Genomic DNA, 21,238 nt, shown 5'->3' with positions numbered 1-21,238 from the left:
AATACCTCTTTACTAGACTTCTGTTCCACAGGACAGAGCAGTTCAGAAAAAAAAAAAAAAAAAAGTATTCCTAATGATTCAGTGCAGCACCGAACAAAACCAGCACCTATTATTAGCATAAACAGGTTCAGCCCCCCAAAATGTGCCATTTTGTCAGCTGTGGCGAGAGGCTGTGCTGCATGCATCTTACTGCATATCCCCTTCTAAGGGGATCACTGGAGAGCACTGCAGCATCCATTCGGAACAGCACGCCCTATCCAACTCTCCTCACGCTCTGCAAGAGATTCAAGAGTAACTTCCCACTCCAGTGGGAGTTGATGAGGAACAGCATGTACAAAAACCTACTGCGTAACTAGAAGAAACACTCACGTTTATGTCAAAGTATATGATACAGGTTTGGGGATGACTATTTTTTCTCCTGAAGCTATCTGTGCTAACTTGCTATATTTTAGCTGTTCCTCAAAGACAGCATGAGTTACTCTGTGACACATTCTGCATTTGCTGGGCTTTTACTTTAATATTTCTTGTTCAAATTCTCACAGTGTCTTCATTTCTTAACTTCAGTGCCCCAGCTGGGGGTGGAAGAAGGCAGGTAAATCTGCAGAAGCTTTTGCCCATAAATTCACTTGCATTTTTCCTAGTAATTTTAAGACTGGATATAAGCACAACATGCTTAAACCAGGCATTGATTATTATGAGACAAGTTAAACACTCATTTTGTGAAAAGCATACCCTGCTCTCAAACATATTTCTTTATGAATAAAATGAGTATTGCCATTAAATAAACAAACAGAACCAAAAAGCAACCTCTCTACCCCAAGCCCCATTTAAATGCCTAAAAGGATAATTTCTCAGAGACGGAAGTCACACCATTCACCCCAAATTCTGACTGCACTAATCTGCAGCACTTCATTTTGTATCTCACTCCACGAGTGAGCATTTTCTCTACATTCCAGCAATCAACTAAAGCGAAGAGATAGACAGGATCTTTTTATGGCAAGGAAGTGAGTGCACTGACATTCAGACAGTAAAGCTTAATCTGGAATTAAAGTCTGTGAGCGTGCCTTAAAATGCCACTTCCACTGTTCGTTCACATTATTTTCTCCAAAGTTTTTTCCTCTGAAGCAAATATAATACGATTTTGAATCATCTACCAGCATGTCAGAGCTCGAGTTAAGCGCACTTGTTTCAGATCAGTTTTTTTGTTGCTGTTGTGTTCCGATCATTCCAGAGCTAACAAGTGAAACCATCCTAAAATAGCACTGTCAAGAGCTTCCAAGGGCAGACGGTCATCTCTGCAATAAAAAGGACTTGTTGAAGAGCATTTCTGATTCAAGCAGAATTCTCAGTTTATGCTAGACAAGACACTTACAGTTTGATTTGGAGCCACAGGTGCCTAGCACCTGAAAAAAATTGTTCCAATTAAACATGGAGGGGGGGGGAAGATACTGTGGCTTTCATTACCAGATTAAATGGCATTCAGAAATAGATCAACAGTGTTGACAGACTGCTGAATTTCATTTTAGTTCATGATCAAAATATATCCCACTGTTATTTTTATCACAGAGCCCAGATATGGATTATTTTTTCAGGTCTGAATTTGATTAAATGTCTGATAAATAATACCCTTAAATACTTTAATCTATTATAGCTACATTTTATTTTATAGGTAATGCATTTTATGTATTTTTTAAAAAGTTAGTAACCATGAAATAGATATATATGTAATAAACTGTGGTTTGTTTGTTAAATTTAAAAAGCCTCTGCAAACCAACCACAAACCTATGCAAACACACCAAGGCTGCTAGGTTACACAAATGACAAGACCACAGTAGGTACACGGATTTTCTAAGCAAATTGCTTTCTTTTGCTGTTACGACAGAAATATATACTAATGCTAATACTAACATTTCAGACTGCAGTAGCAGACTATATTTTATAGACCTAATCTGCAAGCAATTTCAGAGAAAAGAGACACCTGAAGTTTTAACTAGTTCTTTTCAATAACTTGCATATCAAATGTTCTTAAACTACAAGTAAATTAGTATCTCAAATTTAGTAAGATAAGCAAACCAACGACTCATGCTTTATTCTAGCTGTTAAGTCTTGGTATACCTTCAGCACCCTCCAATCTTCACATGGGCCTTCAAAGGACAACTGTTCAACACCACTAGGATACAGGCTGAAGCGTGCAGGCAGCCACAGGTGAATTTACCGACAGACAATTATTGCTTGCAATGTTAACTTTTCAAAGCCTTGCAGAAAACTACCATAAGCATGAATTAATTTGACTGTACACAGGGGAGATGACTTTACTAGAAGAAGATATTGCACCAAAGCTACTTTACACAATAGAGGCTCCCTTTGAAAGGTAAAACGGACTAATTTTTCTTCTTGTCTGAGACATCAAGCCTTTCCCTCTCCAGGCACCTGGGTGTTTCCAGGACTGAGCCATGGTTTGTAACTCAGGACTATGACTAAATGGAGATATAAACTTCATATCTTAAAATGGCATAGATTTCAAAATATAGACAATATCTTAAAAATCGCAAAGATTTTAATGTAATAAATTAGCCCATCTTCCTAAAAAACAATGTTGTTTTTGCACAAGTAGTACAGGAAGTTGCATCAGGTTGTAAACATAATTTTATAATAAACTTTAATTGTGATTCCAAACCACCACAAAAGGGAAATAAAATGGAAACACTTTGATTTTAGAAACTGAATTCTTTAAAATATTTCAATTGTGATTTTTCTCTCAATATTCAAATAGATACATAAAACCTGGGTGGAGGTTTTTTAAGTTCAATGCATGAACATTCTCTTGTGAGGATGTATTTGCAAAACAGATTTTACAATCTACAAAGTCTACTGACTTTGCCACCAATTACATCAATTTTTCAGCAGAGCAATTGTCTTCAGAAACACAATAAAAACACCAACTGGAATTTTATGCTTACAGTTATGGATATCACAATTCTTTCATGATATTAAGTACTCTAATCTCACATATTTCAGAAATGTTAAAACATGGGACAAGGCTATTTTTCTTTAGCTTATCATAAACCTCCATTTTTAAAAACCAGGAGACCTCTAAATTAGCCAGGTGGGACTTTCACTAGTTATCAAGAGAAACTGAGTTCTGGACTAAGAATAAGAATGACAGTTTGAAGGTTAAAAGACTCATTAAAAAAAATACAAAAAACAAATACAGGGGGATTAATGGAAGTGCCTTGTCTACCCTACTGTATGGGCAGCACGATTCCAGCCAACATGCAAAGGACTTTTTTTTGGTGCCATATACTGCACTGCTGTTAAATGCATTCACCCAAAGTACAGTAACTGGAATTGTAAGAGGTTATAATTGGAGTTCTTGTTCATCTACTTCACCCTATTAAATTCTGACAGTACGACATTTGCATGTACAGAGAGGCTGACAGCTGTAACATTAAAACACATCTCAGAGCCCTCCATCTCTGAAGTATTGTACGATTACCCTCTTTTCATATTTCACAGGGAAATTCAAACTCATTTTCTTCTTATTAACAAGTGTACAATGTTATATTTATAAGCACTACAGAAAATGAGGAGTTTGTGATTGGCCTACACTGATATTTTGCATAGAGGAGATAGGAAACAACCCAAAGAGGCTGCTGGTTTAGATTCTGCTTTAGCTTTATGGAAACGCAACCTGCAGCAGTTTCTTCCTCACTGAGGACAATGAACACCTCCTGAAGGCTTCTGCATCAGAGGACCTGATACAGAGTACCCCAGCCTTCAACGATGGCTTCAGTGGGTGCTAGGGAGGGTTCTCCAGCTGGCATGAAAAGTACAGACTGGACAGAAGGAAAAATACTAAAGACAGGATCCACGATGCAGACAGTTGCATTACGTGTGCTTTGCCTTTCTCAGGGTTGAATCACAACCTGAGGGACGTTTTCATAGCATGAAACAACAGCGTGAAGATACAGGAAAAGAGAAGGATGGCTAACAGATACCGGTGCTCTCCGGCACTCCTTGGCTGCTGCAATAGCCTCCTTTTACCATTGCCCAGCTGGGCAAGCCACAAAGTTTGCCTAGGAGAATGTCTATATAGTGACATGAAACTGCCTACTTGTCACACTTTACTCCAGCTAGCACAAATAACAGTAACACTGAAGATACGGAGAGTGGGCGTCAGGGTGCATTAGTAAACAGAGTAGGAGAGGCCAGGAGCACAGTTTTGCTGCTGATGCAGGCACTGCTGATGCTCTTGAGCACTCACTGCTATTACTCCCGGTCCAGGGTAACGCTGCTTGGCCTCACGGGTTATACACACACCTCTTTTCCAGGTGAGCATACCTTAAACTGGCTTCTGGGACAAGGCTTGGCCCCGATTTGTCATTGCGTATTCATTATATTAGGGTTACATCTGCATGCACAGAGCAGAACTTGATTCCACAGATCTAGGGAAGAAAAGGTACTACTTTTCAAAATACTGATAAAAACCCCACACTTAAAATACTTGGAGAAAATTACATTTCAAATACCCTAGACCATCAGCTTTCTTCTTCTACTGAATGTTATCAAACATTACAATAAGACAATCCTACATAAGGCTATAAACCTGTGATATTTTTGCTAGCTCACAATCATTCAGCTGGAAAAATAAGTATAAACAGAAATCAAATATAATCAAATCACCAAAATCTGGTGAAACAGAAAAGACCTTAGGAAATGCCATAATCCACTCACAGTCTGGTGATGATTTCTATCTTGACAAATATTTCACGCCTTTTTCCTCCATAAGGATTTCTACCACATCCCACACTCCTGTATTTCTTTTTCACTTATTTTTTTCTGTTATCTGTTCTTTCTTTGGCAGGTCCTGTGTTAGTCTTCTGTCTCTCCAAACATCTGTAGCTTTTTGTCATTTCTATTTCTATTTCCTCTTTCTCAGCACTCATCCTGTTTGGAGCTCTGAATAGCTCCATAACATGCACGCCTGCCTCTTCATAAGATTGTTCTCCTGGCAGTAAATGATGAAGCACAATGTTGGCAACAAGCCTCTGATGAGTCAATGAAACTGTGTGAAATGATGGCACAGCACATGTAATTTTGAGACAATGTGCTACACAATAAGGAAACCTGGAAACTTGTTATTAGCTTCCTTCAGAAGGCTCCTCGCCCTACACCCTGATACAACAGGTACTTGACTGTAAGCCCAACCTTAGCAACAAGTTGTCTCTGACTTCAGACGGGACTATTCCAATGCTCAAAGGCTGCTGTGCCACAGGCAGCCCAACTATGCAGAGGTATGTGTTGGACAGTCAACTGTACTAGCGATTAAGTTCAAACAAACAAAATAAACAATTGCCTTGAGCCATAAACTACTCTCCTACAAGTATCTATCAGTGCTGCTAGCACTGTATGTGATGCCTTTAGTACACAAGGCACTTAAAAAACTAATACTGGAAGCAGAAGTGGAATAAGACCACACAATACCATTTCATTATGCTCACCTCTTGTCTTTTAATGCGGTAACCGATTTTTCTTCCAGAGTCAAAACCAAAGAATGTATTCTTCTTGCATTAAGATATAATAATTGCAGCCTGAATATGTGCTTCTTAACAAGATTTTGATAATAGATATTTTTACTAATGCTGTGTTCCAGCACCCTGACAAGAAGCCTATACTCATACTAGAATCCAGTGCCAGCTTTTTAACCCTTCATCCACCCTCACTGACCTAAGAGGCAAAATATTTCTCTTCTAATCTGTATCTACTCTGTAAGATTTGATCTACTAAAAGCAGTTTTTAATGAAGGTAGCTTCTACTCTTTACTGCCTATCACAGACCTTTTGGTAGTTTTTCCTAATACACAAGGACCCCATTTCAAATGCAATGCAAGCACATATTTTAAATGTAAAGTATGTATTGGTCTCTGTGGAAGACCAAAACAGCCAGAAAATAACAATCCATGTTTATGCAATGCTGAGGCCAAGTACTTTGATATTATATAGATCTTCTGCTTTGCTTGATGTCTGTTCAAATGAGATGTGGAAACATATTAAATTGCATTTTTAGCATATTACATCTCCCATCTGCAAAATAAAATAAAAAACGTTTTCATTTGCTGAGAAAAATGCTTTTCCACTCTTTACTGTGGCCAGTGAATACCTTCACTTTTTATCTCCCCTTTTCAATTGCTACAATTTTCACCTTTGCCAAGCCTGCTAACAAAGTTACAGAGAAAATCACGTTAATGAAATAATGGTACATCTGTGACAGGGAGACGGCACAGGACTAAATATAGAGTCTACAAAAGGACTTTAGTAATTTAAAATGCATTAAAAAATGTCCAGAATCTTAATCAAAGATAGGTTTATTCATCAAGTCTTATTCCAAGTTGGATAACTGCTTCAGAACTAGATTTTCTATTTGTCTGAAATTATTTAGTATCAGTCCTGTTAACTTACAAGAAAACTCACAAATGGAGATGTGAAGAACAATAAAGAGAAGACGCTACCCACTGCCTAGACAGTGGGATACAGACAGAAATTTAATCAGATAATTCATTGCCATTATTCATCATTCATTGCAAGGGATGTGTAACTGGGTACTCATGTACTAGACTGATCAGAAATATGTCCATAAAATAAGGTCTACCTTGAATTTAAAGACAGACTGAACTATACCTGTAACAGTTCAGGTCTGTGCAGAAGACAGTCAACAACTCCAGGACAGGACTGACCTGGACTTTAAGTTTCAAGACAGCTTTTCACAATCCTGACGTGATTTGCAATGTTCAGTTTCTGCTATTTAATTGAACTTCTCATAGGTCTGCAGAGCCTCTGATCATCTGGTAGAGGCTGATGACCATAGGAGTGTGGAGCAGAAAAAATAGTAATGGTCCCCTGAAGCTACAACAAGGAAGTTACGTAGATGTAAGAAATACTGAAGAAAACCATTTCTGATTTTTCACTGAAGTCATAAAGGACAGAAGAGAGATGCATAGAAAGATGCAACTTTTAGCCTTGATCAGAGCCCTGGGAAGAGTTTCACTTACTATGCAGGTTACTTCTATCTCCCCACATCTGACTGGGGTATGGATAGGAGATGAACAGCCGTGCAGCCACATCAGGTGAAGAATGAGCATGAACACTGTATTTATACATGCTATTGGGAGTTATTAACATCCCCACTGCCACCAAGGAGCCACAGGCAGATTTGCCCAAGATGCATTCACAGATTTCCCAGCTTAAGTAACTGCTCTTCCCTGACCTCAGCTACCTTTCTTTGAAAAATCTCCTCCTGCCCCTTAAAATGTTTTGGATAGAAAGACAGACATTCTACATTTTGTTCTACTACATGTCAGAATACTACAGCTGTTTCAACGAACTGCAGCTACCGAAACTGTGCAAGAAGATTAGAGACCACCCTTCGGAAAAGCATTGATTGAACATGATCGGGCAAACACATGGCTAAGAGCTAACGCATGCCCTTTAACAGTGTGGCATGTGACATGACTTCAAATCACAGTTGGAATTGAGAGGAAAGAGACTGAAAGTGAGAACGAACTGCTAACGGGACAGGAGGTCATCAAGGATATGATAGATGTTCTACAGGAAGGGACGGCTCCGCTGGAACAGGGAATATCGTCAAGCCAGCCAAACCACACAGGGCATGCCAGGATCTGCGGAGCAGGAAGCTGCAGCTGGTGTGACAGAAGTGCTGTCAGAAAAAAAACAACGTGAACAGCCTGAGGATGTACGGCAAGAAGGACTATGTCAGCAGCCTGAGTCTGGAAGCTGGGGCATACACATTATGTGGGTGTGAGACTGCCCATATATGACATGTAAGTTATTTACACTGATTTCAGTTCCTTGGTCCTCTAACAAAGCTATCAACTGGTTTTCTGTAGCCCAAACCATTTCAAGTGACATTTGAATATACAGCACATTTATGTACAGGGCCTTCCTCTAAGCTGGAAGTTGAATCCAGAAACTGGGGAATCCTTTCTCGAGTGACCTCAGATTAGGAAGCCACTAAGGGGCTTTTAAGCTTTGCCGGCACACTACTGCTCTATTTTGCAAGACAGCGTAATAAACACAGCTGCGCTTCATGCTCAACTCAAGATGTAATCCATATGCAGTTCCACCATGCACTCTCTTTGGGAACAAAGCTATTTCACAAAGCTACTGGCCCCCCTCACCAACAGCTCCTTGTTCCTGCTGCAGCACCAGCAACTCACCTATTGCTCAGCTGAGCCAACATGATGATTCAGGTCTGATATGATCTAAAAAACAAACAAGACTTTCTTCTAATTTTGAAATATCTTTTTAAAGCCCAGCTCATTTTGGAACAGCTAAAAGGGATAAAAATTGCAATATGGGAGTGGGAAACGAGTAACTTTGAGAAAGACAAGGAAGAGACACGGGAGAATGGAGACAGGCTGCTAAGACATCTGTCCTTCTGAAGAAAATACACTTTGTCATTAACTCTCCTGGTGTCTCCGGCCTTCCGCAGAGAATCTGCAGCATATTGCCTAGCTGAGGTCTTCACAAACATAAGAAAGCAGAGACTGTGCCATGGACAGAAGAGCAAGACAAAGCAGACTAATGCAAAACTATTAAAAACTATACATATCTATGAATGTCTTGAAAAAATTAAAAGGTCATTAAAATGATCTTGCAGATTTTTTTCAAAGGACATTTTCCATTTCAACTCTGTCCTCTCAGAACAGTGACAAAGAATGTTTTCTAAAAAATAAAGGTTTTATGCCAAATGTATAGAAACTACCATAAAAACAGAGCCACTGCTGTGAGTGCTATGACTAAAGAGGCAGTATCCCCTTCTTCATTGCTTCCCTGTAACTTTTAATGTCTCCTAAATTAGAACCAGCAAGTTACCATTAGCTTAGAACTGGCAATCAGCACCTCATAGCATCTGGCTATTTGCAGAGTCAAGTTCTATGTGGTGCACAAGGGGCTGTATTAGAACCTGAGATGGGTTTCATTCATGTTACAGAAATATATTAATCCCACCACCCTGAGCTCAATGTGATGAATAGTTCTGATCAAGAAGCAGATTTGTAATGCTAATAATCCTACAGTTCCTTTGATGTAATCCCAGTCTAGTAATTTATCCTGTTAAAAGTCAGAGAAAATGCTTTGTAATCATGCCACCCAAATAAATCATTACATTTGTATGTTCAAATGCTTTTAAAAGTAACAAAGCACACAGGGGAAGCCTGCTTCTTAACACTTGCTGCACGAGAAAAAACAAAACAAAAACCCCTGTACTTTTAGCGTGGATTTATAATGAACTTTTGTTTGTAATTCTCACAGAGACAGCTGCAGCCAGCCTTACACATAGTCATATCATCTGTCCTTGCAAGTGTTAAAATTAGCCATCCTAGGTGCGTTTGTATGTACCAGACACCCTTCACAAGTACCACGATATCAGCAGATGAAACACCATTCAGTAGCTGGAGGTGTCTGGAAAAAAGTGTATTTTTAGAAGTTTCTATTTAACATGAAATCTATTATTTCAATAGGAGGGGACGGGCACAGGGAAATGCATTTGCTCCCACTACAGTTTATATAAGCATTCATTGCCTGCATTATGTTCCCCCTTCACAGCTATGGGTTTTTTTGAGATTTACAAAACTATAAATTGGTAGATTGAAGTAGATTTTCAGAATATATATTAAAATGATACTTTTTGATTGAATTAAAAGAATAGCTTATGGAAGAAGTGAATATAAATGGACTTCAGTTAAGCACAGAGGAAAATTTCAGAGTTTTATTATAAAAGAAATCCACACCAATCTTAGTGGGAGTTCAAGCATATGGAAAGAGTAGACAGAGAACCACAGCCAGCAAAGAACAAGCTTGGAGAAGCAAGGTGCTATGGGGATGGGAATGACCTACTACTACCCAGAGAAGGGAAGACTGGAAGGTTGGAATCTGCTTCCAACACACTGCAAGATTTGGCTGCTCCACCCTCTTTTGTCTTAAAATTGAATGTTAATTATTTGTCCTTGTAAAGAAAATTAACTGCAAATTTTTAAAAATGTAGTTAAAAGCAATTTTGTAAGTTTTGTCAGCTACAGATCCTTCTTGCAGAGACACCAGTAAAAAAAAGTCACAAGTACTGTATTAACTAATTGTGAACATCTACTTAATTAAGTATATTTGCTTGCTACCTGGATTCTTATCTGGCATTGTGATCTGTAGTGTGAACTGCTGCTCATACACACAGCTCAGTGAAATTTAAGGAGCACCATCTGTGTACAAACATACACTGAGTAAAGCTATAAATAGACTGAGCTAGTTCATTATATGCATGAGGTACTTGCCTGCATGGGTATTTTCAGCATGAGGGCCCAAGACTGTAAAACTAATCTCTACAGTTTTCCTACAAACAGCCTTGTCTTTTTAGATGAGAAGCTAAACACCTTGACAGATTTTTTTTCATTTCATATCTGAGCTTATCATGGAGTATACATGTCCAGATGGAGAACATGGAGACCACTCTGACTCATTTCCAATCAAGCAGTTGGAACAATATGGGAACATTTCTTTCATTTTTGTACCCAGAAACTAGGAGAAACCCATCTCCAGATGGAATCTCTTGCTTCTAGTACTCTGCAGTGCTAATAGAAGACAAATTCCTGTCCCCACTGTTACAACTATGCATATATACAAGCTGCAGGATAGCATTATGAGTTGACTGTGTAACGCATTTTTTTTAAATTCTAAGACCTGAAAGATTAAGGACCACAGCTGTCTGAGATGTAATTTTTCTTCCTCCTTCTCTCCTTAGTGTGTCTCGTCTCACCCCCCCACCCCATCAGAAAAGAGCACAGAAAAAGGGCTTCTTTGAAACTGTCCAGAAATTTTAAAAAGCTTTTTTTTTCTTTCCATTTTTTCCATGTTCTGCACAACTGCAGTTGAAATGAACCCCAAAGTAGCCAGCAAGAGTAGTACTGCCATGCCATGTGGACTCAAAATAGGAGTGTTTATGTCTACATAGATCACTCATTGGCAAAATAACTGTATCACATATCTACATGCTGTGGCTGATCTGTGAGTTCAAGACCAGGTGCGGGTGATCTGCTGTAGCCAATCTCCCTGGAGGAAGTTACTATTTTTATAGGTACGTGTGTGTGAATAAGGACACATAGACATACACTCACATCTGTATCTATGGGCAACGGATTCACGCTATCTACTCCTAAAAAAAGGTATTTAGCTGCCTAGATGGAAGTTATGTGCATAAATGGTCCAAATCTCTTTTAAGCAGGCAGAGTCCTTCCTCTGTACTATTCCTTTTATAGGAACATGGCAATACAGACTTTGCTTCTGACTATTCAGTCAGAAATAAATACCTCTTAGCACATACTTCTCAGACAAATTCACAATGCTCTACTGAAATGATCTCTTCAGAGTGGTTTGCATGTGCTCATATTTCTAAAACAAAACATCTGTTAAGAGTTACCTGTCAGTATTTGCAGGCTTCACATTTTTGCCCACACTACATTTTGCACAATTGTGACTGATGTTGTTACATGGTTCGTTACACGGTTTCCACCATTTCTCTGTGAGATTTCGGCAAGCTTTGAGGATGATGAAAACAAATTCACTTAACATAATGCTGATATCACAGTGCATTGCTAATTAGATCCTTTATTTTTAATACTCGAGTGAATACCAATGCAGATCTGTTTATAGTACCTGCTGATTATAAGAGTTTTCCATGCTGGATCTCTCTCCAACAGGTAAAGTAAATGCAATATTCCCCTACTGAAATCTAATTATCTGAACATGCACCAATTTCAGATTAGAGTTCTAGATTGAATGTAACTTCATAAATCTTTAAAGTACGTGAAACAAGAATTTGATATGAAACACTTCAGATCTAAGATGTTCAGAAAATAATCTTGCACCAAATTTAAGTACACAAGACACAGATGAAGATGTGAAGGGGATGTATTTAAGTTATACAGCTGACTTCAAACCAAGCTTTGATTTAAGCCAATCTGCAGCTTAATGGTAACTTCTAATTAATCCCTGAACATGCAACTCAGATGCTGTATCATGCTGCTTCAGACATTTACATGCTATTTTGCATGTCTGTTTCCCCTCACCTCTCCCTAAAAAAAAACAGAAAACCCCCAAAACCCACCACAACCACATTACAGGCTCCCAGGGAGGAATACTAGTCATGACTATTGGAAATTTCCCTCTGCTGATAATATCCCTGCTGCTCATATATTCCTTTCTTTGAATTGCATCACAGGCCAATTCTGTCCATATGTGAGAGGTCACGAAAGGAGAGTAATTCCATGTACCTTGGTTCTTATATGACAGCGTATGTTCTGTCTCTTCATCTAGTTTTTATGCCTTGCATGACCCAGTGCCTAAGTACAAGCAGAAAAGAACTACCAGCTTAAATTCTGAACTTCACGAATACCCAGTTATTTCTATGCTGAATCCCCTATCTGGATCTCTCCTTTGATTTCTGATACTTTTAAGTAATTGTAACACTTCTGTCAAGCAGAGCTGTGCATTTGATATTTCTGTCTGCATTTAGCCTCCTACAATTAACTTGGATCAAAGAGATCAAAAGGTAAAGTGTCTTTAGGATGAAGCAATGCCTACACTAACTGAGAGACAGAGATTCTCTCATTAGCAAACATCTTGATTAGCAAAGAAATTCACTGAAATAAGGCATGCTGAAGACTTGCAAAGGGGTTAAACAGTCACAGATTTCCAAAATGAAGGTGTAGTGAAAACTGAAAATAAACCATTTGCAGTACAAATCACACCATGCAATATCTTGTCATCAGACCCTGAAAAGAGAGAGCAATCTGAAGGATGTTATAGGAGCCAAATGAGATTAACATAGCAGTGGTTTTGAAAATCCCACAAGCTCTCAAAACATATCAGCATCACTGAAAACACAATATGCATATTAGAACAAAGGTGCTGAAATTGCCATGCAGTATCGCCTGCATTGTGGTCTCTTCAACTGAATGGTATTTCCAGGAAAATTAAGAAAAAAAAGAAAAAAACTCACCAACGAACCAAACTAATCCTCTGTCGGGAACAAATGCAGCCCCTATTAAATGCCTTGTAACTTGGTCAGACTGGAAACAGGTAAGGAATGACCTCTGCTAGGCTTAATGTGGGTAGACTTTGTTCTGTAATAGAACACACATTTCTGTGACAACTGTCCACATTTGGTATATAGATGGATGGCATAAAATGTAGATCCCACTTCTCCAGTGGAGACTGCAAATACTAATTTTGAGCATTCTCCTAACAACCATCACTTGAAGCAATTCCCCCCATGATAACGCTGTCATTATTGCCACTCCTTCTCAGCATACCAGTTAGTGAAGAAAGGTGTGAAAACCATACTGCTCTCACCCTCCAAATACAGAACAGGTCGGTTTTTATGTGCGTGCAGCCAGTACCTGATCGAGAGTTAGAAGCTTTTATCTCAACCATGACTTTTGTCAGGCAGCAACATCTCTCACAGCTCCCGTGAGCCTGACTGCTCCCTGTTCTGGGAGAGGAGCTAGCAGGCACATGCATACTGCAAACCAAGCTTTTCAGCCTCTTCCTGCAATATAGCTCTAACACCACCACATATTCCCCCCCACCCCCCCAGGATTCCTTTCATTTCACACAAAAGCTGTAAGCCTTGCAAGAACGACGTTTTAGTTGTCAGTAGATTTCAGAAAAATGTTTTGAAGCCCACTGTCAGAAATACACATAAGACATGACCTACTATTCTCAACCACTTCAAAAGGTAAGAAAATTAACTTCTAGCTATATCATAAATGTAACAATGGCTACATAATTTATACAGTCACTTGAGGCCAGGTGGACCTTTTATTAAACGTGCTGGAAAACTCATGCAAGTTAATACTTACAGCTTCAAGGCACTCACAGGCTGGCCCATAATTTTACTCAATTACAAAATGACCTAATGAAAGCCCTGGTGTTCTCTGTTGTGTTACCTGAATCTGATAGATGTGTGCAATTCATATAAAATGCAGCCTGTTAATACTTCACGGAGATTGCTGGTGAAAGACTGGTATTATTTCTGTTGGGTTGTGATGAATGGGGCTTTTCTCTACTTAACAACAATGTGTTAAATACTACGGGGGCAGCAGAAGATATATAATGAGTTCAGGTATTTATTATCTTGCTTTAACTGCTTGGCAACGAAATCCTTTGGCCGTTTTGGCATTGACTTCAGCAAGGTTTGGATTTCAGAAGCAGAGGTTGCAAATTAATGGCATAGGTAAGTGCATAGCTGGCAATCAGCAAACTTATAATGCTTTTTCTAAAGCAAAGATCTGGGGGTTGGAATTTTACAGGATGGTTATTGGTTTTCTCTTAAGAACATTAAAAAAATGTAAATAAATGACATGGGGACCTGGGAGACTCTTAAAGTAATGATGTCTAACCTGAAAATTCAGAAATCAGCATGTGAACTGGCCTGAAAGCAGTTTGCATAAAGAAAATAAGGCCTGTGGAAATTCAGTTTAAAGCTCAGTCTATTCCCAATACCCCACGTAAGAACTATGAAGACCATCATATTGGTGATGGGAAATTTTTCTTCCTGTGAACTTCTTGTGACTTTTTTAGCCAAGTCATTTGTGTGCTTCTTCAAAGTAGCTAGAGAAATGGATCTAAAATTCATCGGCCTATTTAAAACTTCATACATTCTTTCCGTTTCCATGACACCAAGTCTGCACAGTGTAGCATCTTTCCACAAGAAAAAGGTAGAAACTCTACACTGCGGTAGCCTGAGGGTGCTTAAATGCTGTGTATATTACCCCTTTCAGTGATAGGAACATTACCATTATTAAAGATGGAAAATAAAAACGAAATTGTAATTATTTTTTTTGCAGCTGACTGAATATTGTGCACTTGAATAAAGACCTAAAGCACTCTCAGATCCTGAAATTCTTGCTACCAGGTGGAGACAACTGTTGGAAAACAGCACGAACGTCAGGTTTATTTTCAAATGAATTAAACCGGCAATAATTCTCTGATGGACGGATTCCAGTTCTGTTACATTAAACAAGGAGACACAGGAGAAAGCAAACTAAGACCCAGGCCTGCGAAAAATATAGCACCCAAAAATGGATACTCATCACATCCACTCCTACTGTTGTCCATCCACATTGAGATTATGAAGGATCTCCGAGGCTTGTGCTGATAAACACAGCTTTGCCGAGTACTGAAGACACTACTAAGTCACCTCAGGTAATCATTAATATTGGCATATTATACATTAATATTTGCCTGGTCTGACAAGTCTTGCTGTGATTTTAACGAAGTTGTCATGGAGCATGCTCACATACTTAAAGGTTATTAAAAATAAGTATTGTATTATTTCCAGGCAGATCTCTTTAATATGGCAGTTAACTGGTTAGGAATGTCTAATAGAGTAGTATCTGTTAATTTTACACTTTTACAGCTTCCCATCCTCTCAAATGTACCCCCAGCAGCTGTCCAAGTGGCTGAAAGTTCTGTTCAAAATTGGTATGGACCATCAGGAACATCAGGGAAACCACTCCTGAATTTCTCAAAGAAAAATGAATCTGACAGACTGATAAGGCCAAAACGGAGGATGCAAAATTTTGTCTACTGGAACCAACTCCGCAAAACATTACAATAATTACTCCCAAACTGGAATAGGCATAAGGTATCAAGCTACCTGTGTGTCTGATAGGCCTTAGATATGTATGTATTTCTAAATTAGGCAACTTCCTGATAAGCAAGAAAAGCTGTGTGGCTATTCAAAATTACATGAACTCCTCTAGCTCACCTAGCGAGTACAGTTGATTGGTTGATATAAATCTCTAAGACATCTGCAAATAACTAACCAGCTGTCGACACTTCTCACAGCTATGATTGTCCCTCTGCATTCACTTGTAACAGACATCAAATAAAACATAGTTAAGAAGAGACAGCATCTGGGTTTTAAAGGGTTTGGGTGGCCAATTCTTCCTCATACGAAATTGGAATAGTGTTCAGTGAAGTTGAGGGAGGTACCTTCATTTCTTACTGTGATGCAGACATGCCTGATAACGCAGAAAGCAGAAGCCAATCTCTGGAAAAACGTAAAATAATTAAAGCATCTCATTTATTAGGTATTTATAAAGCACCTGTTTTATGAAATATATAAAGTGTATATCTTGTATTTACAATTATAAACAAACCCACCTTATTATAAGGACCTTCACTATTCACAGTGCTACAGAAGGGCTTAAGATCCCACAAGATTACCACAGTAACATTCTTAGTAATAAATCTCTGGGCTACACCAGACATTTCTACCTCTTTCACAGATGAAGTTTTCTAACAAAATCACTTTCAGTCACATTTAGTCAAGGTGCTCAACTTCTGGCCCATTCTTAGCAAGAACTAAACATAAGCTTAACTACAACCATTTGTGCAAACATCATCCTGAACTGGGACATGAAGCACTCTTCAAATTACCTTAATGTAAAGTAGACATTAGAAATAACGTCTAACCTCACAGTGACTTTTATGATAGCAAAATCACTACCTTAGTAAAGCAAGAAGTGATTTTTAAGTATGAGTCTTAATAGCAAGCAAGAGATTTTAGGAGTTGCTGTATTGGTCAAGGCGAGACACAGTTACACTCGCCTCCCTGTTATCCTTATTACCAACAATTTATTGCTTTATATATGCACAACAGCTCCTGTTGCAGGCTAATCCACAATAGATTTGGCTAGTCAGAGCCAAAGACAACAGCTTTGTGATAAAACTAGCAGAGTTATCTTTGCATTGGTAAAAGGTATTTCTGATCTATGGACACAAAATAAATTGTCCAGAAAAAAAGACCAACAGCAATCATTATGCTGACTCAACAGCATTGATTGAGACCTAAGAACAGATTCTACACATCAAATGCACAAGATAATCAATAGAAATATTCTATACTAAAAATTCAGTGCTTGCTTTGTTTTTTTTACATAAGCTTACAGCAGAAAGATGGTTATATAAATTAGTTAATGGGAACAGAGCCCTTAATATCTAGGGAAAGAGGTGATAGGTCATGCCTATTTAGAAATCAGATAATATCAATTCTCTGTTACCAAAAGTTTTCTTGAACTACCGACCATTAGAAATTATAAATTCAGAAAAAAAGTAGTTATACAGTCATATTTTTCTATTAAAAATAGGCTATGGACTCTCAATAAATTGCAAATCAAGAAGCCCTGGTTAGTAGACTAGGATAGGGAAAAAAAAAAAAAAAAGACTGCCTGGGACTTAGATGGATAAAGAGAATGTCTCTAAGAAAAAAAAAATTTTAAAAAAATAAAAAGAAATTTCCCTACGTGGTTTCTTAAGCAGGGTTTATCAGGCCAGGGGAGCGAAAAGGACAGATGAGTTTTCTGAAGAATCAATATGCACTAGAGGAACCTGACTGCTTTCGAAGTAGTTCATTACTCTCCCATGCTGTTTAGTTTTCCTCTGATTCACCTATGGATCCAGTTGGGCAATATTCTGTGAGCAATACAATCCCCCATGCTCAGACCACCAAGCCACATGCAAAACTGCTAAAGGCAACCAGAAAATGTACAAGCTCGAACCTGAGCACGGGGTGACCAAGATCATCATCATCTCAGGGAATGTTCCCACCTGTAAAGGCAGCAAGGAAGGAAGGACTGGAACAAACCGCAAGGAAGCAGAAAACAAGATTTCAAAGATCATGACAGTGGGTACCAGTGAGACATGGAAGACAGCATAGAACTGAAATGAAGATTAACATACATGGATTAGTCAAATAAGTTTCACAGTCTCTGAGAGGAAAAATGTTTCCCTGGTGATGATGCCTTACTTCCATGGCTATTATCTCCCCCATCAACATGGATTCATCCCTCCAGGATTCAGGTTCATTCACATGACTTTCATCTAATGGCTATTTTAGCCGTTTCTCTGGCAAAGTGAATGATGGTAATATTGGCTTCTGAAGAACTTCATCCCCATCTGCAATACCTGTGCTGCTCGGGGTTACATTTAATCATGCTATTCCCTTGTGCTGGCATTCAATATTTAAATAGAAGTTTTGGAAGAGAAAGGCTTTCAACTTCTTTTACGATGCGAGACAGATGCTCCAGCAAATGCTTGATTTGTGGAGGCTTACAGGCAGCATTCTGCAATTTGTTGGCTATCTTCATGCACAAAAAATAGAAGTCGCTCAGACTGTTTTTCTCACAAGTGCATTTTCTTGCAGCTTCCTCTTCTATAAGCAACAGTCACAAAGAAATAACAAACTGACATTGGTTGATCACTGTCACCCAGCTAAGTTCTTTCCAGGTGATAAAATACATGCTATGCAGAGATCTCGCCTTGAAAAGCTTCAGGCCATAGGGTTTACTTCTGCCCACTGTGCAGAGCTTCTGCCAGAGCGGTTTTGACAGTCTCCAAGTGTGGAAAAGAGCTGGGTGGTAGTTCCAGAGAGGTACCGTCCCTAAAACCATCAAGAACTACCACAATCACCTTCTATAACTTTCCTTGTAAACATACTCCCACAATTTTACCAGACAATGGGGTTATTTTTCCAGGATGAGACTTTGAGAGCTACCCATGCCCATTCAAATAACATTAAGTTACAGGCAACCATCTAGGAAACTGCATCTTACTACAAGCGTGAATTTGTCTCACTTCCACTGACAACTACTGATTCTTGTTATGTCTTGGTCTATAAGGGCAATCTTTACCTCATACCAAGTATCATTCCTGTCTGTATCTAGACACAGTGCTAAAGTCACGTCTAGCCTATTGGTAAGGATATATAGGGCCAAAAATCTTATAGCTTAGGGACTGCACTATGGGAAGACAGAAAGCTGTTGGCACACCATCACAGGGAAAAGATATTCAGCACCTGAGTTCAACTTCTTTAAATAATGCTTGTAATCAAATGCACGCATTTGATTCCTGAAGAAGAACATTTGAGTTGGGAAGAAGTCAGGTCTGTGCTCTGAGGTGAAACTAGTGTCTAAAGCTGGCAGGAGCTGATTAAAAGTTAATACATCATCAAAAAAGAAAAGGGAAACCAAACTGTTCTGAAACTGAAATTCTGAAACATTAAATATTTACTAAAATAAAATCTTTCTTTAAACTCAGAAGTGTAAGATCTTTTCTGGAGAACAAAAAGTTTCCTAAACAGCTTTTTGTTGAAAATCCATTTCACTACTAAAGAAAAACAGTTTTGATAGAAAAATTCACAGTCAGTTTTTCTAGCACCCAGCGGGGGAAACTTAATCTTCTTCTGCAAAAGCATGAAAGAGCAGGATCTGCCTCTTTACATAGAGGGGACCATAACTTAGTCTTTTAAGAATTCATGAAAAAGACTTAAGAGTGTTCAGCACAAAAACATTTTATGCATGGCAAATATGCTATGCCTGATTGGCAGACTTCTGGTCATAAATGGCACTGCCACACTTCCCGACTGCTGGTGTCCCATTCTTCTGAGCCAACCCTGAGCTGCAGGCAGCAGGCAGCAGATGCTCTTTAAACCCAGAGTCAGCTGCAAAGGAAAAGCAACGAAAAGAGCATAATCCTGCTCTGCTTCCCCTTACAGTCAACTCTGTATGTAAAGCATTTCACTATTTTTGTCAACCTGGTAAGGGGTAAGGAGGAAGAGGGGAAAAAAACCCAAACCTACAAGCGATGAAAAATAGGTGAAGAGCACATAGAAAGAGGAGACCAAAAAAATGGGTAAGAAGTCCCAGTGAAAGATTTATTAAAAGACTGGGAAGTCAAGAAACTATACCCGTGCCCTACCTCAAAAAGGGAGAGAGATAAAAAACAGAGTAGAAAATGAAGAGGATAGAGGATTGAAAGAAAAATAAGGCAAGAGAAAGACATCAAAGGCAATATTATAACAAGACATAATGGATTTTACTCAGACAGCTCCTCATTTTCCCACGTGAAAAGTCTTGATACAGTATTTAGTAAAGGTATGAATGTCATGGACAACCAGATGGTACTTCAAACACACGGACATATGAAGAGCGGTAAGAGACCAGGCACAGAGATTACAAAATCTTGCAAAAGCTCTCTCACTCAAGGAACACAATACTGGCAGGTAAAACTAGGAGACAATGAGCATATAATAAAAGCTTTAAAAGGCACAAGAGGGGAAAGTGTATTCTGTACTAGTATAAGAAGCAATCATGAATGAGACTGAAGCACCAGATTTTTTTTTTTTTTAGTACAAACACAGACATGCCTCAGAAATACGGCCAGAGATTTAAGATTCTTTAGTACAGAGACTTCTGAAAGGGCAAAGGAAAAGCAGAAATATATTTCTAACAGAAAATACTGTAATGAACAAGTAAATTAGCATTTTCAGCTTCCATCGCAGGATGTAAAACCAGAGAGATCTTTATCAGCTACTGATACAGAACTCTTGCATAATTGGAAAATCCAAGAAATCTTTTATAGGGGAACTTGTTAGACACCCAGAGCATTGATCATGAGGAACTGGAATTGCTCTGCCAGTACAACAGTAGCATCTAGGTACAAAAGCTTCTCAAGTGCTCCACAAATCATTTAAGCAAAACAATAAAACCTTACAGCTTATTGTACTGGGTCTGAACCCAGTCAGCCCACCACACATATTCAACTCATGTTGACACATTTTACAGTAATCTTAAGATTTGACATATAGGTTAAGATGAATCTACCTGCTAGGGCCTAAGTCCATTCTTTGTGCTGCTGCGTAACGTCAGACACATTCAAACACAAAAGTAGCTGTGCTAGAAGTGAACTTTTTGACAAGGACGGCAAGATAAAGCAATAAATAGAACAGCACAGTTTAATGATGTGCGATTTATAAAGCTGGAAGACGGGGATTAATGTGATGCATAATTCTCTTTAAAATACATATATTATCTGGTGAGATATTCTTGCAATGACTTGCAAAAAAGAGATGCCTTGTAATGAGAGATTTGAACAGTAAGAGGCAAACCAAAGAGCATACTAAAAGGGAGGAAGCCCAAGGTATGGAACAAATTATGAGGAAGAAAAATATCCTATACAATTAAGTAAATGTGTAAGGACAAATGATGATGGTTCATAGACAAATATGTCAGAAGTAAGGGGCTGTCTTGGTGGAAGAGCATACAGAGGGAACTGCTTTGTGAGGAGCACACCAGTGCCAGGGGTCCTCTCTCATGATAAAGGCTTCA

General features: G+C 38.7%; 1 protein-coding gene across 1 annotated transcript in view; it reads right to left on the bottom strand.

Moving 5' to 3' along the window:
- The window catches only part of RNF150 (ring finger protein 150), a 124,277-nt gene that overhangs the window by 94,587 nt on the left and 8,452 nt on the right, over positions 1–21,238 (bottom strand). The gene's annotated exons all lie outside the window — the stretch shown is intronic.

The sequence above is a fragment of the Athene noctua genome, chromosome 4 (assembly GCF_965140245.1).
Source record: "Athene noctua chromosome 4, bAthNoc1.hap1.1, whole genome shotgun sequence".
Classification (NCBI taxonomy): domain Eukaryota; kingdom Metazoa; phylum Chordata; class Aves; order Strigiformes; family Strigidae; genus Athene; species Athene noctua.
Note: the sequence above shows the minus strand (reverse complement) of the source record. Positions and strands in the feature narration are given on the sequence as shown.